This window comes from Pezoporus wallicus, unplaced genomic scaffold (assembly GCF_028554395.1).
Source record: "Pezoporus wallicus isolate ANWC-B61680 ecotype Strahan unplaced genomic scaffold, APGP_CSIRO_Pwel_v1 contig_2439, whole genome shotgun sequence".
Lineage (NCBI taxonomy): Eukaryota > Metazoa > Chordata > Aves > Psittaciformes > Psittacidae > Pezoporus > Pezoporus wallicus.
The window spans coordinates 2,643,315-2,668,929 of record NW_026638501.1 but is presented as its reverse complement, the minus strand read 5'-3'; the positions used below and the strand labels follow the sequence as shown (position 1 = coordinate 2,668,929).

The 25,615-nt window shown below is 41.3% G+C and overlaps 1 long non-coding RNA gene across 1 annotated transcript in view; it reads left to right on the top strand.

The window, feature by feature from the left end:
* LOC130600069 (uncharacterized) overlaps positions 1–25,615 on the top strand; it is a 176,111-nt gene that overhangs the window by 117,142 nt on the left and 33,354 nt on the right. The window lies entirely within an intron of this gene.

Genomic DNA, 25,615 nt, shown 5'->3' with positions numbered 1-25,615 from the left:
TGGGTGGACATACCACTTTGCCTTGGTTTCGTGTGGTTTTATTTTTCTCTCAGTCGTTTCTTGGTATTACTCTTATTGCTGCAGTTTCCAAATAGCTTCCAGCGGTGCACATCTGTAGGTGTTCTTTCATCTGCTCCCCAGAGAAAGAAGAATGTGTATTGAATGTTTTGGTTGGGAAGGTTTATATAATCACGCACATGCTTATGTGTGTAATGTATATGTACGTGCTGTATTAGAAAAGGGAAGTACAAAATTACTCTTAAACCCTGAGCTGGGGTTGAAAGAAATTGTTAAGATTTGAGGATGCTGGTGACGTGAGATATACGTATGTCTTAGATAGACGTCAGCGGGGAAGAAAAAAGAAGAAACACTTTGTTTTTTATCAGTTCCCATCAACATTGCAGTGAGGAAATGTGTGTGCAGTAGTGGAAAACACAAGATCCTCGGTAGGGGTGTAGGAATAGTTCTCTCCCACACATAGCCCATATAGGAAAGAGAACGGGAAGGATCTAGTTTCACATATCTTCTTCCACAGTGTTTTTCTTCTCATTTTACTTCAGTTAATAGTGTGCTTGAGCTGGTTTCACTGAGATGTTCCTTAAAGTGGAATAATTTGAGCAATCGTTCTGCCCTTGTCTCCCCCTCCTTTCCCTGTCTCTTCAGTAATTGCATCCTGGTTCATATTCATTTGGCGTGCTAATTGTTAGAGTTAAGAGACTTGGCAAGATGCTGAGGAATTAAAGTGATTGCCCTTTTGTCTGCAGAAACAATGGAAGCTAATAATTATTACTGTTATATTTTTGTTGTTAAAACTTCTCTCTCCTGCATTCGATTTCTGAGACCTTTGTTTTTCTGTTGCCAAAGAGCGATGTGATTTGGTGTACATAGGCAATACTTCAGAATCCATCACTCACAGCCACATCCTTCCTAGCTTCCTATATATTAACAAGCAGGTGTGTCATCCTGCAGACTGCTCAATAATAGATCTTTTTAAGAACTGCTTTTCCTCTGTGTCGTTCAGATACTCCAGAGCTGGAATTGAAGCACTGCTTTCATTTTATATAGAGATATCACGAGATACTCAGCTTAATGTAGAGTTGTATATTTGCATTTGCAGAACATTTTGTCTTCTTTTATTCTCTTTGCAGACGCGAGGTTTGGAATGCCAAATAGCGCATCAAGATATACAGTGTGCAGGGAAAAAATAATTTCAATTTCTGGGCTTATTTTTTTTTTTTTTTTAAATCTTCCTTACAATGCTTTCAAAGGAGCTGAAGGAACGCAGTATATCAAACCTAATGTTTCTTTTTGCTTTCAAATAATACCTACAAATTCAATACCAAATTTGATAGAGCCATCCAACGTATCTCATCCCTGCTGATAAACATATAAAGAAATTACAGTAGTCTTCTAAGAAGACATAATTAAAAAAGCCTCAATGAAGTTAAGCGTCTTTTGGAAAAAAACAGTGCATTTCTACTCACTCAGCACACATCTGGATCCTGGTTCATGAGTTCACACTCATTGCTGAATTGCAGATTTCTAAGTTCCAAAACTGAATGCACTGATCACCAGCAGGCTCAGCTGAGGGACACGGGGAAGCCCCAGTTTTCCCCTCAACTGGCTGCTTGCTCCCTGAGGATGCAGGGATACTTCCCTCTTTGAAGCAGCACTTGAGTCTCATGGGTTCACTCCTGCGAGCATCACTACAATTTTGCTTTGCTGTACTGCCAACTCCTTTTCTAGTGGTTTCTTTCGTCCACACTATCCAGAACCTTGCAGATTTTGATGAAAACCAGAAACCTACCTGTTTTCTATTAATTTGGACTCTTCTGCCTTCTGCTGAAAATAAACAGTGCTCTGATGGGCAGGAGGTGACCCAGCTGGAAGAGGGCAAGGATGTGAAAATGTGTTGGAGGGAAGAAGGTTGAGAACTGCTGGGAATGGCAACTGGCTCCCACCTCAAGCCTTTCCTCTGGATTGTCAATGGTTTTAAGGGAAGTCAGGTTTTCTAGGACTCTAACAAAAAAATTGCTAAGTAGAAATAGCAAGGGGCAAGTTGAAGTAACACGTAAGGAATGCTGATGACCACAATGCTGCTGCAATACAAACAACAGAGCATGTTATTGTTATTATCCAAATATTATCCAGTTCCTGTAACATCTGGGAGCCCCAGGTGTTGGCCAGGACCAGATGTAGTAGGTGCTGTATGACTGCAGAGCAGAGAGGGGCACCTGCTCTGGAGCCCCCTCACTGTAGGGTGCCATTATAGACAGGGTGTAGGGAGGCTGTGGACAGTGACCCACATCAGCTGTCTGCTTCAGCATGCCAGAAAGCAAGATCAATTAAAAATCTACCATATAAACGCACTATGGCTGCAAATATTGCTGCATGTGTTGTTTTTAGTGGCAGTTACGAGGCCAGGGGTGTTTTTGTGCCACACTCAGTGCATATAATAAAAACAGATGTGGAGTCTATCTTCTGCCTTGCAGCAAGGGAGGGCTGCAGAGAAGGATCAGAGAGAAGTTTTCAGCAATGAGTGGAACTTCTTTGCATGCCAGTGTAAGAGAAAGCATGTTTGTTTGGGTTTTGGATACAGAAATTCAGGGAAAATAGTTGTAGTAGTGGCAGAGTAGAACTATGTCTTGGTAGCAGGAGAGGTGATGTTCAAGTTGGAGAAAAACGTAAAGAAAAACCTTTCAGCTAGAAGCACAGCATTTATTCTGGATGTGTGATGTAGAGGTAACCACGGAAGAAAAACATAAAAGTGGGATGTGGTCAAAGCAACAAAGTGTGGAAAGGATCTTCATGGCAGCTTTTTATAAACCCAAATACATCAAGATGGTTTTCTGCCAGCCCACAGGAGAAGATGTTGCAGTAACCCAGTTGTGAGTCCTTGGAGAGGAAGGGCTCAAACTTTTTACAGAGCTGTGAGCTCCATTAAAAAAGCTGTGAGTGCCTTCTTGGGCACAGCAAGGAAAATCTGTGCATGTACAGCACAGCCTTAGTAATCCAACTGTACCCTGGGTTTAGTGAGCTTGAATAACCTTCTGGGACCACATGTAAAGCAGAACCGCAGCAGAGAATAAGCAGGGCCACCCATAGCAAAGGGTCCAGCGGTGTCCCTGAGGAGTGGAGGGGGAAAGAAAAAATCGGGGGAGGTAGGAAATAGGTGGGGGACAAAATGCCCTCCAGGCTGCTTCTCACAAGCTGGTTAATATCTTTGTCATAAAACATTACTGGAGGGAAGGAGAGCTGCATTGCTGGGCTTCCCAGTGCAGGAGCAGCATCATTTTGAGCTGCAGGGAGTCTGGTTTTCTGAGTTGCATTATTGCACTCAGACTGATTCTAACATGAGGTCTTGTGTGCAGCGTGTCGTAGTTCCTGTTTTGTTTAACCTTGTTGTTTTCATTTTTGAGTGAAACATTAGCTTTTAATTTTTCTTGCTTGCATTTACTAATTAGTCACCCATTCACTTTCAAGTTCTGTGTAACAGTTGAATTTTACCTGCCTTTCCCAAGGCAGAGGGCTGATTGGCATCTCTGCCTCTGTCCAGCTGCCAGTGTTCACAAATCATAAAAAAAGATATCATTCATCTTTCTACCCTTCTTTCAAACATGATTGAAAGCAACCGGTGGGTTCAGAGGTACAGGGTGGGGAGGGAAAACAAATAGGAGAGCCGAAAAAAGCATTGCTCTCACTTCCTTGGGAAATGTGCAAAAAAGGTTACACTTCAGAATCTGGGTGAGCTGGAGAGCTGCTTTTTGTTTTAACAGACATAACTTGCTGTGGTGTGGGCTGTGTCTCTTTGGTTAGGTGGTTGTTTTTTCCCCCATTTAATTTAAATGTGGTAATTTTCTGCTGAAGCTGCAGGGTAATTAATTTTCTTATGCAGCCACAATATTTGTAATTTGGTTGGTTTTAAAGCTGAAGGAGCGTTACCCACCTTCTGCAAGTCCCAAGAAGCTTGCTTAGAGCTGGCAAGGAGGCACCTGTACAAGCTGTACGAAGTACCTGGCATGGTGCAGAACTTTGGCGATGGAAAGACTGCTAAAAAATTTCTAATTGATTCTAAAAATTAAGTCATTATGTAAATGTTTGCAATTCTGGGCTGCCCAAACAATTTTCATTAGGAGGAATACCAGAGCAGGAGTTAATTATGCTTATGTGTAATGAAGAGTGGACAGGTCCTGAAGAAAGGCTGCAAAGTGGAGGAAGGAGGTGCTTGCTCCACCTTTACCAGCTCTGTTTTTGAGATACCATTTCACAGGGATTCTCTTCCTTTTTGGTTTTATTTTACAGGGGGATGTCTGTGAATATCTGGCATGATATTACACTTTTATTGTCTGCCATGAATCCCCCCTAAGGGTAGAACAATGTGGAGATGTGCAGGCAATGCTGCATTACAGGGAAGCATTAGAGGCCTCTATCTCCACCAGTAATGACCAATTAATGACCACTGAGATGAGCTAAGGAGAAGTCAGGGCTACTAAGAGCTTTAATTCATTATTTTCTGACCACCCATAGACAAAGAGGCCATTATTTCTATAGTTTTATTTAATGAGTATTTTGAATGACTACAGGACTCACTTCACACCCAGGGGGGTGTCTGGACATTTTGCTTCCAGCCTGCACGATACCTTTATATATCACATAACTGGAAGAAAATCCCACGTCGCAGTGGTGGATGGAAGAAGTTTGTTCAGCCATTGCTCAGTTAGGACAGGCTGGTAGGATTTCTGAGAGGACTTGGCACCAGCTTTGATGTTGATGCTCATCAGCCCATCAACAATGAATTTCAAGGTGTGCATCTGCTTATGTTGAATTTGCTGTGCAAAGTGAAGCACAGATCATGCCATCTTCATTCCCACAGTCAAGTTCACCATTGAAAACCCCCATAGGTTTTGCTGGGCCAACTCAGAGAGAAAAACAAAGAAATAGAGAAGAAAGTGGCAGAAGAGGTGTACTCTCATGTCTGTTGAATATCAGGTATTAAAACTAATAGTGAAATGGGAAATTCTCATTTACTTTAACAATTAAATCTGAGGGGCAGGGACTTCAGGTGAAATCCTACCTCTACTTAAGCTGTGGGTACACTATCATTTAATGTCCCTAGGGCATATGTTGCACTCCATGCATAGAGGTTTTTTGGCTTTACTAGGCACATGGTCTTGTCTCAGAGCTGGATGTTTTAATGACTGGTACTAATAAAAGTTACTGACCAGTCAGGCTGGCAGAGTAAAAGGCTTGAAAGGAGAAAAGGAGGCAAGAAAATCTTGAAAGAGTAAAGGTGATTGGATTGGACTGGTAAGGTGATGGCACTAGCAATGAGGGATCCAGATATGATGCCACTAAATCTAGTTGCCTTGTTTGATAATAATAAATGACCCAACCAGCAGTTGTGGATGGGAGCTTCATCAGCAACAGCACAAGTCAGGGGAAATGCAGCAACTGAGAAGGCTCTTACAGCTGCTGGGACTGGACTGTTGACACCCCAGATACCTCACTTGTGCTACTGGGGATGTTCCTCCACATGCTGCTCTTCTACTTCCATCAGCATTGATGGTCACCCCTACTGAGAGCCATAAGCATGCATGAGCAGAATGTGTCCTTTGTTTTAAAAATGTAAACTGGTTTTATTGCTTCATCTGCACAGCCTTGCACAATGCAGCCAGTGTGATCCCTCCAGGTTTTATAATATGGGCTTCCTTCCTGGAGATCTGGGGGATTTATTAACGAGCTCTTCTGCGTGGCTACTAAGCAAAGTGGTAGGAAAAGATAGGCAAATATCTTTTTGTGTTGAACAAGCATCAAATATGAATGCTTTGTAGTAACAGAAAGGAACAGACAGGGGAGCCCTTGTAAATACATTTAGAAGAGATTGTGAAGGTGATACAGAAGCAGGTTTGTATTTGTGGCTTTGGGATGGAAGGACAATTAAGCATTTCCATATGCACCCCACACTGCTGCTCCCATTCCTGCATCCTGGGAGCCTTGCTGGGTCTCCATGCACACCTCAAACAGTACATGCAGGCTGTAGTCCAGGGGAAGGGGAAGGGGAAGGGGAAGGGGAAGGGGAAGGGGAAGGGGAAGGGGAAGGGGAAGGGGAAGGGGACAAGAAGTTGATTTACTTTGGCGCTGCAGGAGGTGAGTGGGATTTCACTGGCTGGGCTGCCCATGTGCTCTGAATTTGGGCCCCCAGCCCTGCCTTGTTCCCTGATGGATTATGGATCCCAGCTGTGGCCCCATCTGTGCACAGGGAGGTATTTAGCTCTTCTCCTGGTAGGGGACAGGCAGGTTGGGTGCTAGTGTGAGTTCTGTTTTGCAGTGGTTTGTTAAGATTCTCCTGGTGATAAGGGGAAGATGTTGGAAGGGGTGGGGGTATGGGAGGCAGTGGCTTAGTGGTTGCTAAAAGATAAAAAAAATTTTTTTTTTTTTTGTTAGTTGGTGTTTGTGAGGTCTTTCAGACTTTATTACTTGACAGAAATGGGGTTTGAGTGAAGACTGGTGTGTCTGCGTCATGGCCTTGGGTCTATGCCTGTTGGCAGCGTCTCTCATGCATGCCTGAGTGGTATATCATAGTCCCCTCTGCTCTCCTCTGTTCCTTGAAGTTGTCATTGCCCCTTCTTTTGCCTAGAACACAGGTAATGCCTTCAATAGTGTTACAAAGGCTTAATGCTCATCTCAGATATGCAACCCTGAACTGGGCTGTGCCTGAACTTAAAGTGCTCTTAAATGAAAATTAATAGCTCTTAAAATGTGTGTCTCTGGATGGTGGTTGTAATATTCTTCAGCCTGAGGTGGAAAGGAGAAACGGGAGATGAAGACTGTATTATTTGCTGCCTCATGTCACTGCACTTTGAAAGGGTTTATAGTCTTTTGGATATTCAGGCAAAAGCAGAGGCAGGACGCAAGGAGGCTGCAGATAGCGTCATGTATCTGAAGCCCTGCTTTCATTATAATGCAGCACAAGTGGTTGTTGGCACAAGGACAAATTCCACTGTAAATTATGCGTGATTTACATGAGAAGCTCATTAATTCTCTAACACCGGATTTAGATGGTTTCATTTGTAAAGGGTGTCATTTTAAACACTGCTCAAACATATTTCCCTGTATCTCCTGACTCAGAGTGTGTGCTGAAAGATGATAAACAATAAATTGTGTGTATGTTCGTAAATACATGCACACAGACACATTAAAAAATTGTATCAATTAGAAGGTATACTCTGTGTTTAGCAATGGTGCCTGTGGTACACAAATTAGCTGCCTATTATGTTTTGCTTGCCTCAATGTTTGCACTTTGTGGACTTTGCAGGTTTTTTGTGTTGTGCTTATTGGTGTGGAGGTAGTGTCTTTTCATTTTATTTTTAGTATTGAATCTGGGCCCTGATACTTATCTGCCACTATGGTCCTTGTTTTAAGGGCTTCCCCTACCTGAGTGTTTGTGCTGGATTCCAAAGCAGCAGGACTAAGTTATGAAAAAGCAGTACAATTCTGCAAGACAAGCAACAAACAGGGTGTTTTTGTTTCTTTTCCCTTATGTATTCCTTTTTTTTCCCACCTCTGCTGTAATTCAGAAGAATACTTGGGGAAGGGGAGGGGGAATAATTCCTCAGTGGAATTACTTTTTTACTGGGTACGCTATCTCTTGCTCCAGAATAGATGTAGCTGATAGGCACACTAGAAATACCTGTTGCTGAAGCTTGTATGTTAAGATAATGTAGTCCATACTTTCATTTAATGTCGCTTTTGCATTAAGCAGTGTGACCCTTCTGCATTAGCTGAAAGAATTATATGCTCATTTTCAGTTTATAGTTTTAATCCAGCATCTGGAGCTATGTGTTCTCTGATATAGGGCTGACACTGAAATTTGGACGATGGTGTAGGTGTTTTATCATACATTCATATGTCATCCAGTTTAAGTTGCAGTTTATAATTATTCTAAATGGGCAGTTGTTCTTTAGAAACTCTTAAGGTTGATGCAAACAATAAATGTGGGACAAGCTGCCAGACTCACCTTTGAAGTCTCTGGCTTAAGGAAACTGTTTCTTGGCATCTCATTACTTTCATTCTCTTATTAGAAACAAATGTGGACTTCCTATATGTAGATTAAATGTGGCATGAATTAAGAAAGCTGAGGTAAACAGCAGCAAAAGAGGAGAAATCATGTTGCACTCTGCTGTGGTTTTGTTTATCAGGACATAAGTCTGAATTTATTATTCTTTATGACTTGTAAGGTAGTGCATGAAAAGTAAAAGGAATAATGTTTTTTTCCTGTGACTATCAGTCTACCATTCATAGAATGGCAGAATGGTTTGGGTTGGAAAGAACCTTAAGATCATCTAGTTCCAGCCACCCTGCCATACACATTTAAACAGTTTTGCCACAAGGAAAAGAAAAACGTGTCCATCTTAACTAACCTGAATATCTACAGTGGTTGTTCTTTTGCACGTAGCAGGACTTTCCTTGCTTTGGGTGATTTTTTTTCTGTTGCCTTGAGAAAGTGGTTTTGACTCACAAGGCATAGGGAAATGTAGGACAGGGTTTTGATGGAGGAGGAGGAGGGAAATTCTGTAGCTCCCTGCTTGTGAACAGCACATGTCAGACCTTCCCTGACTGTTATTGTTTGCTTGGCTTGGCCCTCAGGCTGAAGTCTTGTGTCATGACCTCTCTGCAGCACTTGCAAGGAGTGGATAAACTTGTTCTTGAAAATAAGAATGCTGGCAAAATTTTTTCTTTTTTTTTTCTTCCAGCAAAAATTCTTGTATAGAAGCTTCTTATCTAATTTGAGGAAAATTTTGGAGAGGAGGGGGAAGAGGGGAAAGAACAAGCAACATTATGCTATTATTTTTATTGTCCTCAACTTGCTTCTTGAGGAAGCACATCAGAATCATAGAATCAACTAGGTTGGAAAAGACCTGTAAGATCAAGTCCAACCATTACCCCAGGACTGCCAAGTCCACCACTAAACCATATTACACAGAGCCTCATCTACATGGTTTTGGAACACTTCTAGGGACAGTGACTCCACCACTTCCCTGGGCAGTCTGTTCCAATACCTAACCTTCTCTGTTAAGAAATTTTTCCTAATATCCAGTCTAAACCTCCCCTGGAGAAACTTGAGGCCATTACCTCTTGTCCTATCTCTTCTTACTTGGGAGAAGAGACCAACTCCCCACCTCACTACAGCGTCCTTTCAGATGGCTTTAGAGGGTGATAAGGTCCGCCCTGAGCCTTCTCTTCTCCAGACTAGACAACACAATCTTGTTCTCCAGACCCTTTACCAGCTTTGTTGGCCTTTTCTGGACCCACTCCAGCACTTCAATGTCTTTCCTGTAGTGAGTCCTGCGGTGGTTTTGTCTAATTTAACAAGAATTGCAAAGGTGGTGACTATGCCTCCTCTTCCTTATACCCCACTCTGTCTTGGATATGTTGGGAAGGAGGTAGGATGGAATACACGTGGTTGTGGATTGCAAAGAGCTGGAAATACTATACCTAGGGTTAATGCTTGGCAGAATGGGACAGTCTTTAGGTGGTGCCACCGTATATCCTCTCTATATAAGCCTAAGCCATTGATTGTAAAACCGTATGTTGGCTTGATTAGTTTTCTGTAGCACTTCATTTTTTTTAAGAGCCAGTACTCCTGCAGGTGTAGTGTGAATTTTTCTTCTGTAGTTCTTGGTTTAGCTTGGCAAAACTTTAGGTCTAGAAGAGTGTTTGAAAATTATTTCATGTTTTTTTTTTTTTCTGAGGAAATATGCGAAGGTTAGTTTTGTTTCAACTGTCCTGAAGTACTGTACTCTCAGATGGCACTAATGATTTCAGCCAGCTGCTCCCTATAGGGAGGTCAATGTCTGGTGTAAATCTGTGCAAGTATCATGGGGGAAAAAAATTGTAGGAGCAGTGCCAGATGATACCATGTGTGGAAAGCTGATTCCAGCTGTTAATAGTGCTCGTTAAGCATCATGTTCTAACACGTTACTTTTTAGTATAGACAAGTCCTCTATGAGCACTCCCTTTCCTTTTCCCAAGGCCATTGTGCAATACACTGTCTTTAGTAGAATATTTTAATTCTTTCTAAATTTTTATGAAAGTTATATCCATAGCTCAAAGTGTACTCAAAGTAGCTAGTGATTGTTACTTTGGTGAAGGTGAGTACCCCTGTTTTGGTTATAAACACTGTTTCCATCCTGAAAAACTTACAGCTCTCAGCAGGCAAGATGACAAAAGGTGGGAGAAGAGTTACCTTATTTGACAGAACTCTGTCACGGCAGAAACTTAAAAGACAGATCCCTGGTTTTGTAGACTCCTAAGTCTACAAAGTATTCTCATTTGGAGAAACACAGTGGAATACAGGAGTGAAATTTCCTCTTATTTCTCTAAGGGAAAGGTCCAAAAACATTTTTAGCTTATGTTCCTGATACATAAGAAGCCAGGACAAGGAATTGCCTAAAATAACACAATCTGCAAAAACTACTCTCTATATGTGTATAGTCATACACATACGTATTAAAATAAGAAAATTCTTATCCCATTTTTGCATGCTTATCCATATGAGGATGCTTAGGTTTGGGTTCTGTGTGGTGCTGTACAGTAGCAAAAGTGTATGTATGGCATTTTGCTCCCAGCCAAGACACTGAATAAAATCGGCAATTTACATAACGCAAAGTGGAATGAGATGAGCATATCACCTGTAATATGCCAAGGTATTAACCTCTTAAGTTGGAGAAATGATCTGGACAGGCTGGAGTTTTAATCTGACTCTTGACTGTTGTGCCAAATTTCAGCTGAGGCGAATGTTTATAATTAATTTTGGAGTGGCTTAATTTTTACACATTAAACAAACTGGTGTCTTGTTTAGGCTCTGAAACAGGGAGGTGACTGGGCATGAGTTTGTGTGTGATTTATTTAAAGAGGCTGGCTTAGGGACTCTGAATTCATGCTTGAGGTTGAGCTGGTGCTTGGCATTCATGCACTGTGGGGTTATCGCCTTCAAATGGCAACTTTGTGGTGAGTCAAAGTTTGAAACTGAGATGCACAGATGAAACTCATGTTACAAGCCTGTCTTTGTGGTGATTTGCTGCTGATGTAACTCTAACGGCATTAATCGCTTAATTAGTGACACGTCTGTAATAAAAACCTGGAGACTAATGGTGTTTGCAATACCATTTCTCATCCAGTCTTTGGCTGCTGCTCACTGTTAGACTTTGCCCACCCTTTCCACAGTTGAGCAAACCTTAGTTGACCAACAGTGGTTTTTGCCTTTGGTGCTTAGGGTTCTGATTTATTCTTCTGTCTGAGCAGTAGCAAAGCCCAGGTCTTCTCTGTTTCTAAGGTCAGAGAAAATCTGATTTATAGCCATAGGTGGGAGCTCTAACAAGTGGTGATGTTAATATGCCAAGTGAATGATGAGTTCTTTTAAACAAAAGAAAAATTACTCTTAAAAGGCCAGGGGAGAAGTAAAGCAGTACGTGACAGACGTTGTCTCTTTAGTGATACTTATGTAGCTTACAATGTTCCTTCCCTTGTCTTTGCTGAACAGCAGCTTCTGTGCCACCTTTTCACTGGACTCCTTCCACAATTCATGTGCTCTGGTCTGCCCATGCAGAGCAGGTTAATGTTTTATTTTGAGTTAATGAGTGCCTTTAAGATCTTTTCTCTTAGGGGCTTTCCCAGTGAATTATAAGTAACTTGTGTTTGTCTTTAAAACCTAGCCCCACTGAAGTTGAGAGACAGCTGAAAATTCTTATGGAGGAAATATGCTAGTTCTTAAAATCCTTACCCACCCTTCTCTCCCCCATGTTGTTAATTCTTTAAGGATCCCTAAGTAAGAACTTTTAAAATCAAATTAGGAAGGAGCAAAAGCATGTCAAGGAGTAGTAAGCCAGATGCAGGTCATGGTAGCTCAGGTGTGCTGTTCCCTAACACCCACTCGGCTTTCCTTGTAGCGGTTCCCCTAAGAGAACCTGGAGACTGAATGAAAGCTGAGATTAATCCCTAGTCTTTGGCATCTGTTTGCTGAGGGCTGGAACTGTGCATTGAGTTAAAGTTGTGTAAGCTGAGAGACGGAGACAACGTGATGTTGAGAGCAAGCCTGGATCTTAGGAACATGTTGCTCAAGTGGCTAGAAATTAGGCTTCTATCCTTGTGCCAAACCAGAGTTAGGTCATGCGGGTTTCAGAACACTTTTTTAAAAAACAGTGTTAAACAATGAGCTGGATTTGATGATTGATAATTTATTGCTTTTGTCTTGCTATTTCTGCTCTTAGCTTTGACTTGTGCTGTACCGTTGAGGTACCTCGCATTATAGGGTGTAGAGTATGTATAGCAGAGTGATGAAAATTTGACCTAAATATTGATGTTTCAAATTGCAGGATTGAGGGGTATTTCTGGAGCAGGTAGTGCTGCCATGCTCTGTTGACTAAGGGTAAAAAGAGGGAGGAGGCATTTTTCTCATAACAGTTTCTCCTCTTGCTTTTCCAAAATTTTGCTTGGAACTTTGGCTCAAATAGGTTTGGGCATTGCCTTAAGCATTTTAGTTGGGAACTGCGTGTAGGTGCTTATCCATGTTTGTAGCTTTCATAATTATATTATTTTGTCATGAGCATGGTTCTTGGTCTGAGTTTTGCATTGCAGAAAACCACTGAAAGAGCAAAGAGCAAACAGATATTCCAGGCATCTCATGGCTGACAGTCTGATGGAAGAAGTGGACAGGAGTATATTTATGAGTCCTTATCACTTAGCTGTTTTCATGAATCCAAAAGAAGGTTTCTTTGATTTTTATTTTTTTTCTTTTACTTTTTTTTTTTTTACCCTTTACTGCTTGTTACTCTAAGGAGCCATATCAAGTACAAGAAAACTTCACCTATCAAAAACTACTATTGCAGCTGAGAAGCTAAGCTGTGGGCCTCAGTTGTGAATTTGCTGCATGGTTTGTTGTTTTTTTTTTTTTTTTTTTTCAATTTTTCTTTTTTTCCTTCCCTCTGTCCGTGGCTCAACCTTATACGCATATGACTGTGATACCCATAGTCAGCTTATGGGTATCTAGAAGAATAGCATGCTATTTCTGGTGTGGTTTTTCTTTAATTTTGTTTTTTTTTTTTTTTTCTTTTTTACAAAGATGGCAAGTAAAACAGTCTGATTTATGAGCATCCTGGGATGTTCTTTCTCCCCTTACAGTTTTTCTGCAGTGATGTAAGATGGAAGAAAATACCTTTCAAATTCTTAGAGTTAGTTATGATGAATGAGCATTTGCATTGGCCATGCACAAGGATAGATGCCACATGGACCTTTGTGGGAAGCAGTTTTGATTACTTAAATGTGGATGATGCTCACTCAACTTCAGAAGAGAGTTCCTCTGATTGATGTTTTTAATGAGCTAAGGGAGAGTATTAAAACTGCGTATCTACCTACAAGCCCTCAGGGTTCAAGAGCTAAATCACTGTGAAGCATCAGAAGTAGAAGAGGCTATCTAACCAGGCATTTTCCTTGGTGTATATGGTATTCATGTGTGTGCATATCGTACTCTTTTATTTCTCTATTTTCTCGCAAAGCAGCATGAATGACTGTTCTGATCAGTTGCCTTGAGTAACTCTTGTCTAGCTGAGCACCTGAAAACAGCATAGCATGTCCGATTTCCTTGCTGGTTTGAGACACTGAAACAAATTCAGTCTTCTTTATTTCTTTCTTTTTTTCTTCTTTTTTTTTTTTTTTTCCTAATGTAAGGGTATGAAAGGGGAGCATATATGGACGAATGAATGTTTGTGTTCATGGGAATATGGTTGTGCATGTGTATTTGTTGTGTGGGCAGATAAATGCCTGGGATAACCTGGAAGGCATATCTGTGAGTACGCTACTTTATAATAAAAATAAACAGAAAACCTTTGGTAAAAGAACTTAATGCAATCAAGGAAAATATTGGATTCTGGGTGCTATTTTGAAGTCCTCCATCAGAATGGAAATGGTATAATCAATATGTAGCTCTTTGGCTGTTAACTCTTCAGATTTAGCTGAAATCACATTAAATGAAATAGATCTTACTCTTCTCTGCCTTATTTCTCAGGCAGAGAAGGTTATGTTTAACTGGACTCTCTGGAAGTCAACTACTTGAAAGCTGCTAACTCTTCACGAAATGATGATGCCTATAGCTGTAACCAGCATCATCGGGAGCCCAACTGAAATGCCTTTATGCTAAGGCACGCAACATGGGAAACAAGCAAGAGAAGTTAGAGATGTGGGCACGCCTAAAGGTCTACAACCTCACTGGCATCACAGAGACTGGTGGGATGCCTCCTATGACTGGAGTGTTGGAATGGAAGGGTACAGGCTTTTCAGGAAAGACAGGCTGGGGAGACGAGGAGGGGGTGTCGCTCTTATGTTAATAACTGGCTGGAATGTGCCAACAAGGCAGAGTGCAAGGTCCTGTGTGTGGGTCAGGGCAATCCCAAACATAAATACAGGCTGGGCAGAGAATGGATTCAGAGCAGCCCTGAGAAGGACTTGGGGATGTTGGTTGATGAAAAGGTCAATATGAGCTGCCAGTGTGCCTAAAAGTTGTCTTAATGGAAGCATATAAGGGGAGATGCCTGCTTTGATTCTTTAAAAATAGACTGGGGACAGATGGGAATGATGGATTGATTTGGAGCTGGTTTGGATGAGAAGCTCAACATGACCTAGCAATGTGCACTTGCATCCTAGAAAGCCAAATATATGCTGGACTGCATTAAAAGGAGCATGACCAGCAGGTCAGGGGAGGTGATTCTGCCCCTCTACTGTGCTCTTGTGAGACCCTACCTGCAGCACTGATTCCAGCTCTGGTGCTCCCAACACAAGAGGGACATGGACCTGCTTGAGTGATTCCAGAGGAGGGTCACAAATCTGTACAGATGGCTGGAGCACCCATCATATAAAGACAGGCTGAGAGAGTTGGGCTTGTTCAGCCTGGAGAAGGGAAGGCTCTGGGAATACCTTATAGCAGCCTTCCAGTGTCTAAAGGGACTGACAAGAATGCAGGAGAGGGGCTTTTTACAAGAGCATGTAGTGACAGGACAAGGGGAAATGACGTTACACTAAAAAAGGCGAGATTTAGATCAGACATTAGGAAGAAATTCTTCACTGTGAGGGTGGTGAGACACTGGCACAGGTTGCTCAGAGAAGCTGTGGCTGCTCCATCCCTGTAAGTTTTCAAGGCCAAGTGGGATGGGGCTTTGAGCAACCTGGTCTAGTGGAAGGTGTTCCTGCGTATGGCAGTGGGGTTGGGATTAAATGATCTCTGAGGTCCCTTCCAACCCAAACCATTCTGTGATTCTATAACCAAACAAATAATGATATAATTTGTCTTTTTTATTTTTCTTTGTCACTGATGTGGGCCCTGCTTTATCATGACCTAAATACAAGAATTTGTGGTGTGCATCCTGTTTGTTCTTACTAATTCTTCCAGTTATTTTATTGCCCTTCTGGTCTCATGTGAGTCTCATCATGCCTTTCCTATCCTAGGGTATCTTTGCAAGAAATGATCTCCCTACCATTGATTTGAAAACCTCTGCTGCAGGCAAAATTGCAGGCCAGTGTTTGGACTGAGTTTGCAGCAATGGGGAGCACCTGTAACTGAGATAGATGTCAGTGAGAGCAGTTGTATTTACCACTGCTTGAAATGGCACCCAGTGGTTTTAAGTTCAATACTCAAAACAAGTCAGTCAGTATTGGAAATTTACAGGTAAGAAAACAATACTGATTATTTCAATTAATTTTCCAAGAAAGTTTTAATGGATGTATTTGGAAAGCCTTAAAAGCCAATATTTCTGACTGCAAATCAGCTTTTAAAAAATATTTTTATTTCTTGTGAAAAAAATACCAACCAAAACCTCATACAAACAGAATCTAAATGAAAAACCCTCTTGTGTTCTGGAGATGCTGTCATGAGAGAGGCCTCCTAGGTAGCATCTGTTCACACTTCCCACATATTGTGTAAATATATCTACTTCAAGTATTTAATCTTCCCAGAAGTCATGCTTTCCTCTTTTCTCCAAACAAGAAAGCTGGAATCGTCTCCCTCCTTACAAAACCCACCTGTAGCTTGGCAAACTACCAGTTTAAGGTTGTTTCAGTTGGGTTTGATTTTTTTTTTTTTTTTTTTTTTGGATGATGCTCCAATTTTAAATTTTGCATAAAAGCTGTAAATGTTTCTGGAGTTATGAATGATCTCATTTTCCCCCTTTCTCCCATTTCCCAGGAACATTCCTAATAAGTTACTCAGTCTCTCTGTCTTTTCAACAGGGAGAATTTAAGCCATAAATAAAGCAACACTTGAAACTGTAAATAATGCTTGAATAGCTTGAGCTGAGGGCTTCCCAAAGGGAAGAAACTATTCTGTCATGGCAGTGAATCATGGGGCTGCCTGGTGTCGTGCTGGAAGCTGATGGTGTTGCTTCAGAGCATGATGTTACGTGAGCAGAGTGCTTCCAAGTTCCTGCAAGTTGGGTCATGTTATTTTTTTCCCCAAGGGTTCCTGAAAAATTGGCTTGTGGCTGTTGGTTAGAGTAGGGGAAGGGGAAAAAAAGGAAGAGGGAGAGCGAAAGTCACCAAATACTAACTGGTGCCAAGAAATTCCACACTAAGGCTAAAACTGTAGTCTGATCTCAGGACTTGGTGTGTGTGTGGGGGGAAACGGCAGGAACATATGTCAATGACAGATTGCCAACCTTAGCTTTAATTCCTGGCATTTTGTAGGTTTATAGGATTTGCTGACAAAAAGATGAGGGGGAAGGGTTGCATGGGATGTAATTTCCTGAGTGTTATTCTTGAAGGGAAAAATCTCAGCTCATCTTCTTTTATTTAAACATATTGGAAACAGCTTCAACAATTGTGGTTTTTCATTAAGAGTAAATAACTTCTGAGTTATGACCCTTTTTTTTTTTCTTTAAAAGCAGTGTCCAAACCATTGAAGAAGTATGCATAATTAAATGCTTTCCTTATTTGAACTTCATTAGATAGTAGTCTATTTCTTTCTTCCTTTGACACATTTGAGCTATGTTGAATCATGGTCTCTTAAAATGTGTGTTTACAAAGATGTGAGTCACCCCAGCCTGCCTGTTCCACAAAGATGTATAGGTGGTATTTTGAAAACTCTTGAGAAGCATGACAGTGAGGATATTAAAAATTAAACCCTATATTGTGCCCAGGTGTTCATTTAGACGCTAACTAGCCACAGTATGTGGAAATGCTGTGTACTTCCTCACTTTGCCTTTTAATCTCTAAATTTCTATCTACCGATTGAAATATCTTTAATCAGAAAACCTCTAACTTGCTTTTGGCATGGGCCCTTTAAGCAGAACCAACCATTTTAGCAATGCAATTATAAATCCTGTTGAACTCTTGGGAATTTCACCTGGGTAGCTCTGAGTATTATATACCGAGTGGACAACCTGGAGGAAGCCATTAAAACTTTGCAGGAAAACCACAAAACAATTTGAATTTTCTTTCACTGCCCCCAATTCCTGGAGGAAGGAGACTGGAATTAGAAGGCTTTCCCTTGAAGGTATGACGTGTTTCTTTCTTGACCAAGGCAATAGCCTGGGGAAAAGAGAGTGCTGCTCTGATGGAGGTTTTGAAGCCCTTTTCAGGAAAGTTTCTTTTATATGTAAAATGTCTTCTAATAGTCACAAGAGGCCCAGGTCTATTTAAGTGTACATTAATCTACTGCTGTTTTTCTCATTGAGCAAGAGTACATGGAAACTACTTTTAGGGGTTGGGTGCCAGAGTTTGCAAAGTGCTGGGTTGCACCATCTAAGGAGAAGGCAAAGGCCCTATCTTCTGTTTGTGTATCAGCTCAGAATGTTCTTTGGTGAGTTTGAGGTCCCCTGTCATTACAGAAGCAATACACAAACTTCATAGTTTAGGGATTTTTTGTTTGGTTTCCCTGCTGATGTTGTAAGTTTTGCAGGCTATAAACTCTGTGCTGGTCATGATGGGCTCTTCCTAACCTCTGCAAATCTGAGACTACAAAATGTGTCTAGGTCTGAGCTTGTCGATACACCTTGTAAACTCTGCAAGCATCACCTCCAATGGAAATTTAAATACTCCATGAGCCCTTTGTTTCAGGTTTTATTGAGCTGACAAACTGCTTTAGCAAAATGATATGTTTTATAATCTTCATGAGTTAGTTGTTCATTTCAGGGCTCATGAAATTTAAAAGCTAGGGAGGCCAGTTGGCAGTACTTGTAAAGCCTATGAGTCTGTCTTTGCAGGTTGAGAGACTTGAAAATTCCCAACAGAGTGTAGATGTCCATTATAATCTTCATAAATCTGCCATGAAAGGGTTGGGACAGTTTGCAAAATCCTCTGGTAAACCAGAAGATCATAGTACCACACATGGCATGCCATTTCTTTTGGTATTCTGTTAGGGTCTTAACATGCTGAAATCCATTCTTCTTGGGCTCATGAGGACTACAAAGCCTGTGTTGAAGACAAATGGTGTTTTCAGTCCTGCTCTGAGGCTTTGTGGGTTTAAGTCCATGTGCGACTGCCATCTTCTGCTCCATTTTGTTTGGTTTCCCTAGCAAAGTCTTTCTTCCTGTTGGGTGGGTGACTTAAGTCTGCTCCTTGGCAAAATGCATCTCTGAGAAGGTAGAAACCCCAAATGAACGGGGTGAAGGTGCATGTTTTTTCTTCTCGGTAAAACATGTTTGAATATCACATAGGTAAGAACAGACTGTGGTGCTGGTGCATCCAGCACCATGATGTATGTGAGAGTGGAGGAGAGAGAGGTGTGAACAGAGGCTTTATGTGATCCATTTGTCTCGAAGAAAGGTGAGGAAATGCTTGGTTTGCCCTGCAGGGAGCCCATGATAAGAAGCAGAGAGCTCTGTCCTTTTTAGTTCATGTAGGTAGGGGAGTTTGGAGGCTTGAATTATGTAAGGTAGCTCACCTTGTGACATTCATGATGCTTTCCTGAATGGGGCCTTATGTGAGTCCCTAAGAGCTAAAGAATGGGCCTGAAATACCTTGCTTCCTGTCTGGGGCAATGGCAAAGTAGACTTGGTACACAGAGGGGATCTAGTCTGTAGGTGGGTACTACTTGGGACTCCAGGGCAGGGAGATTTAAACGTTTCCGAACTTGATTCTGTTTTTGTATATAATGACTGCTGTGTCCTTTCTGGAGAAACATCTGCCTGTATAAAATATTTTGCTTGAGGCTTTCATTAGGATTAGTCAGCAAATATCCCATTTTGACCATAAAGGATCAAGTCGAGATTCTTGTGGTGGGTGAAGGAGACTCACTGACTTCTATGGTTTGTGTGTGAGCACGGGCACGTAAGTATGTGCGTACCTTGTAAATTGTTGCAAATTGCTACCAGCTTTTGTACTTAAGGGGAGGACAGAAGGACCAAGAAAACCAAAACAGGAGAGGAAAAAAAACTACCCTACCTTTCAAGTATCTCATGATCTCTTAACAAAACCTGCTTGCAGGGCTCATTTGACATTAATGGAGCATTGATAAATATTTTTGCAGCTGGATTAGTGCTAATGAAAACTGTTAGTTTTGCAAGGGTCTGCTTGCAGAACTTTGTGTTGCTTAATTTCAGGTTCTTGGATTGCTGAAGTCTGGGAGAGTGTGTGAAGGGCTATGGCTAAATTGCTGTCCTATCCTAATGCTCTGGGCTAGGCAATGGATGATCCATGTCATGACTTGGTATCCTTGAAGGCCAGTTCATACAGGTGTGCATGATGGGGCTGGTGGTGTTAGAGGGAAACGTGTAATAATTTCTCCTGAATACTATTTAGCTGCTTAGCATGCAGCCAATAATATTTACCCCTAAAAGTTAATTTCTCAGTGAAAACAGCTAACCCAGGTACTTCTTCAGAATTTGTGCTTGTATCTCTGAAGTGATACCAGCTCGTATCAGGTGGCAGTAGGGTGTTTATTTGTAGAAAGAAAACAACCAGGTTGGGAAAGGAGGACTGTTTGGCTTGGACTTCATCTCTTATGTGCCTAACTCTGGGTTTGTTGTATGTTACAATACATAAAGGGTGTGGCTTGCAGTTTGCCCTTGTGCCTTGGAACTGCTGTATTCCCAACTTGGACCTTCTGCCTTAAAAGTATTTTCTCTTAAGAGTACTGCCTGCCTTTATTTTGGGGTTTGCTGCATTTAAACTCCTTTTCTGAAAGGATTGCAGTGTTGCATGGTTTTATTTTTTTTCCTATATACATTTTGTTTGAAGGAATTATGTAAATGTATGCAAGTAAGTTGCTGTTGTGCATGAGTTGATGTATTTCTATAAAGTATTAGAACATGGAGAGCTTGATTTATAACACAGAATAGTTAATGTGAATAAGTCATAAATTACAACTCTAAGCTTACTGGGCATTTGGGATCCCTGCTTTGTGTGAGTTAGTGAATAGAGGATTGAAGGTTTCTTCTATATGCACCTTGTGGGCTTTCATACACTGGTTTTAAATAGCTTTGTCAATTCATTGAGGCAAAAGAAACAATCTTGTAGGTTTTGAAGACATGGGGAATGAGGTAATTTCTTTACTTCTCTGTCTGTCCCTACCTTCTTCTTCCTTTTTTCTGAAAGTACGTATGCCTACAGAGTGCTGCACTGATGTCCTGGAGCTACAGCTCTACTTGCTGACAGCAGCAGTACAAGGTGAGGAGGCCAGTAGGATAAATTGCAAGTTGAAGAATTATTTTTTTTTCTTTTTTGCCCACTTAAAGGGCAATTTACGATGAAAGTGTCTGTAAATTTCTTATGGCCGTGTCTGCAGTGAGATCCACTGAAAAATGTTGGAAGTAGCTGTAAGCTATGTGTGGAAAGACTGATATTTATTTATTCACTTCAGATCTGAAGCTGTGCCTGCAAAATTAACATGCTTCTGATCTCCAAAAAATCCCCATGCTTGCCAAATCCGAGTAGGGAATGGGAGGGAAGACCCAGGTGCCCAGCAGTAAGGAACTACTTGGGCAGTACCAGACTGGCTTTTCTTGTGGGTTCCTGAGTGCTACAGACAGCCCTGATGTTGGCACTGGGGGGAAGAAATGCAAATGCATCTTTGAAGTGTCATTTTGGGGACAGGAAAATACTGCCACAGGGAAGACCAGGAATCTCTGGTTTACTGAATCTGGTGCTGCTCCCCTGTATTGAATTTAAGACCCCATAAATAAGTACAGTGTTGATAATGTGTAAACTATTGCCTCTAGAAGTAGAAAAGAAGTATTATAGCATAGTGATGAAAGACCACTGATAGCGTACATTAATGTTCAAAGTCTTTCTGACCAGCTAAACCTATGGATGGTTTGCCTTGGCTAATTATTTAAAGGATGAATTGGTGACATACAATCAGATGTTAGAAAAGAAAGCATCCACCATTGAATGGCAAAGCTCAATTGTTATAGACACAAACGGTAGTGGCCAGTATTGAACTCATGCTAATGGTTGCTCAAACTGTTAGATTAGCTTTTTGTCAGATCTCAGATTTGGTCTGACACCGGCAAATGTCTTCTATCAATTTAGCTTCTCTTTATATTTCCCCCTTCCTGTTCTCTTTTAGTCATTTGACAATAATTTACTACCTTGCTTAGCTTTTTAGTCAGTTGTCTCCCACTCCGGAAAGCTAGGTTTCTTAAGTGCTTCTATGATGCCAAGTTAATTGCCTGAAAATAAGTGCTTGAAGATGGATCAAGTATTGTCTCATCAGCATTCAGCATCCCTGCCAGAGGATGGGAGGGGGAAGGGACACAATAACAGGAAGGTTTGAAGAAAAGAGATGAGGAACAAAGGACTGCATGACTGTCTTGCAAATGGCCCTGGCTAGGGTGAGCCATCAAAGCTCTCCTTGGATGTGACTGAATTCCTGCTGTACTTGCAGGCTGTCCTGTGAAATGTCATCAGTACTTCAGTGTGGACACAGATGGAATCGATCTCCCCACCCAAAAATAAGAGGAAATACTATGCTTTTGGGTGGCTCTGATGTTGATTCCTTACTAAAGCAAAAGTTGAAGCATGTACCTACCTATTCAGGCAATACTTGTATTACCACTGCTTAGTTTTCTCTGCCCCTATAGAGCAAGGCGGGGATTCAGTGTTGCTGACTTCTTATTACAGTGAGGATAAATGCGCAGTCCGAGAGATGTCTAAAATTCAAAGCTATGCAAGACAGATGGCAAAAGTTAGAAGTGAGGAAAGCAGACAAAAAATGACAGCTGGCACCTGTGATTTCACCTTGCCACTGATACATAGGACAGATACAGCACAAGACTGGATGTAACACAGCACATTTTCCTTCTTTTTTTTGCCATGGGTGATATGCAAAAACAATTATCAGGATATGAAAGAATGCATGTTTGAGGCATGCATTCTTTCATATCCTAATATGAGGATGGTCTTTATAGAATAAAGCACCCAATGTCTCCTTTTAGGCCTGCAGGGGACTTTGAAGGAGCTGTGGGGGTGAAGAGCAAAGACAGATGCCCAGCCAACACCAATAACAGATACTTATGCAGTAACCAAAATGCAAGTTGCTGAAACCCTCTCTGGTTGGCACATGCTGGCAGCTCCTAGTGGTAGCATGAACGTGTTTGGGGTACCTGCTTGTCACCATAAGTTGTGTTCCCCACATCTGGGGAAAGGAAGGGGACTACCACCCCCTCCAGACTTACCAGCACCACCAGGGCTTTGCTTTAATCCTTCTTTGCCCAATACAGCCAAGGCCACTCCCTGGGATTTAACAAATCCTCTACTATTTTAGGCCCCAAGGGTACTGGAAGTGCTCTTGATCCCTCCTGCCCCATTCTTCCTCTGATTATTATGTTTCTCTGTGTTAGACTCTGCATTCCAAGGGTTTCTTGCAGTCCTCTCTTTCTGGGAGCCACTGGGCAGATTTGCCCTAAAGGTGTGTATACTTGTGTCAGCCCCTTACCTGACCTCAGTGAGTTTCAGTGCCTTTTCTGCTTGCCTTTTAATCTGGGAGAATCTCCCTGCTCTGGAGAAGAAGGCTTTTATTCTGGCTTGTGCATCATCAGTGGATTTGTTAGGTAAGCTTTATATGTAAAGCCTCTAACAAATGTGATGTCAGTGCTATAGAGAACCTGACTTTCACATCCCACTGGCAGGGCCTACAGTCAGAAATACTGTTCTTGAACTAGCAAATTTGGTATAGGCACATGAGCCTATGCATAGCCTATTATTATTAGACAGTTTGGAGAGCGTATGTATTATTTTGAAATGTTTCCTACCTTTCGACCCTCATCTTGACATCAGAAACATTGCAGTCGTTTACTTGATTAGGCAGCACTGGAAGTAAATAATTATAGTTGAAAAGCAGTCTAAAAAATATTAAATATTGCTTTATAAGGGCTCTCCATCTACGTTTGTGCCTTTTGTCAGATGTGCAATCCTTAATTGATGCATCAGACTTTTTCATTCATCTGTGAATGTTATCCCATTTTTTGCCTACATTTTTGAAGGACCTGTCACTGCTGTATCTATGCAGCTCTTCCATATCTCATTCGCCAAGCAGGTTGGGGCTGGCAATAACCAGAAAGAAGTGTAATGAGCCAGAGAGAACCCAGCATGCCTGCTGCATGTATTCAACAGCATCCTAAGTGCTAAATTTGCATGTATACCTTTGTCAGTGCTCGTGCAGTAATGTCAGTTCAATAACATCCCTTCAGGACATGAAGATGGATTTTACATTTATAATGAATGAGATAATTTTATTATTGTTGCTAGCAGCAAAGAGGTTTAGAGATAGTCCAGTTCTCAGCCCTGTAAGAAGCAGAAATGATGAAAGAAACATTGCAGCATTCCTCAGCACACGTTTGATCCATCAATCACCCAAAGTGCATACTCCTAAACCATTAAAGTGTGACATCTCCTCAGACTTTTGAGTTTACTGACTTTAAAGCAGCAAGTCAATTAGGAAGCCAAACCTAGGCTGGGAGGAGAAGAAAAAATGCTATTAAAATACTAACTTGACATTCTTAGGTTTGTTTGATAGGCTAACAGACTGCTAATATTTAATTTAAAAAACTTGGAAGCTGTCCAAAGCAAACTTATGAATAACGTAAGTCATATTAAAGCAAACTTTCATTAAGCTACAGTTTTCTCATAATTAGTTTCAGCACAATGATACAGTTTCAGAGCAACTATGGCTAACATTTGTTAGAGGCTTTATTTTGGTAACAGAGCTTTCTGCTAAGGGTTATTTCTAGATTTTGTGGTGTGATGAAATAAATGGGAGATTAATAAATCTGGAAGAAAACCTAGACCAGGAGCCCAGTTCTTGTTCTCCCCTGACAGTCCCCTGGACATGAGCATTGCAATAAAATTTAACTTCTGTGTGCAGCCTCTGGGGTTCTTCAGGGGTGAAGTGTGTTGGTTGCAGTTCTCTGTTGGAAATGCCACTGTTAGTTACCTGCTGAATGACTGGACAGGAAGAAAAGAGCAAAGAAATGAGGTGTGGAGTCATTCTGAAAAGAAACTGTCTGCTTACATGACAGGGCAAGGTAGTCAGATGGCTGTACTGGAAATAGCTGCTTAAAGATTTGACTGCTGTGACAGATTCTTGTGGCCCTTCTATGCTTGCGCCCTGTCCATTTGTCGCAGTGGTGTGTACTGTGGCTGGCATCAGTTTGAATGTGTCTGTGGTGCTAGATGCACTGAAAGCCATAAAGCTTTTGTTACAGGAGATTTTTGCCTGATGTAGTATTTATGATTTTGCCTTCCCTTTCCTAAACTACGTTAAGTTGATTGCTCGTGAGGGGAGGAACATGCACAAAAATATCCAAAGGGAGTTAGGAGCTCAGATTCTCTTATCTAAACTGGCCTTGATTCCTTAAATAGAAACACATCCAAAAATACAAAATGTATCCCAAAATAATTAGGTAGACATGATAGTATGTAATTAGTGACTCTTTTCTTATTATTACTTTAAAGCTTGTGCACGTTCCAGTAAGGCCTCTAAAATACTGAGAAACAAGGGAGGTTTTATTGCTCTTTGGTGTGTGTTTATTTTCAATGTCCGTGCCTTAGAAGACATAATATGCATGTGTGACAAGTGTTAGTATTCCCTAGGTGAGAAGAATGAGCTGTGGGAGATAAAGGGGTCAGTGGGTGGTGTCAGTGAGAAGTATTGGCTATGGCTGTAGTCATGAGTCCTGCAGCTGCTCCTCAGAGGCATGGGAGTTCATGTTCTTGACAGCTTCCCCTCCAAGGTCTTCAGATTGGCTCTTAATTGGCAAGCTCATTAGTAGGCTTGCTAACAGGAGGAAGAGCAAGCCAGATTTGTATTCTGTCAGCACTTGCTGTGAAAAGTAAGTAATGAAATAGCTGTTTTTACAGTGCCTTCTTTGGTGCCTACTTCTAATGGCTTAGGTTTGTAGGCCTGCTATAAACCCCAATAAATATAACAGCCATTAATAACTGATTGACCAAAGGGATTTATGTAATCATGGGATTACAGATGCTAATTCCTTTTTGCAGTCATGTTTCTGCATTTTATTGATCGAGGAACTGGCTGTAAAACTGATTTAAGCTAATGACATGACAACGCAGGGGTGGGTTTAATGTTACTTGGATGCTAAAAGACTGCTTCTGTTGAGTGATACTTGGGCTG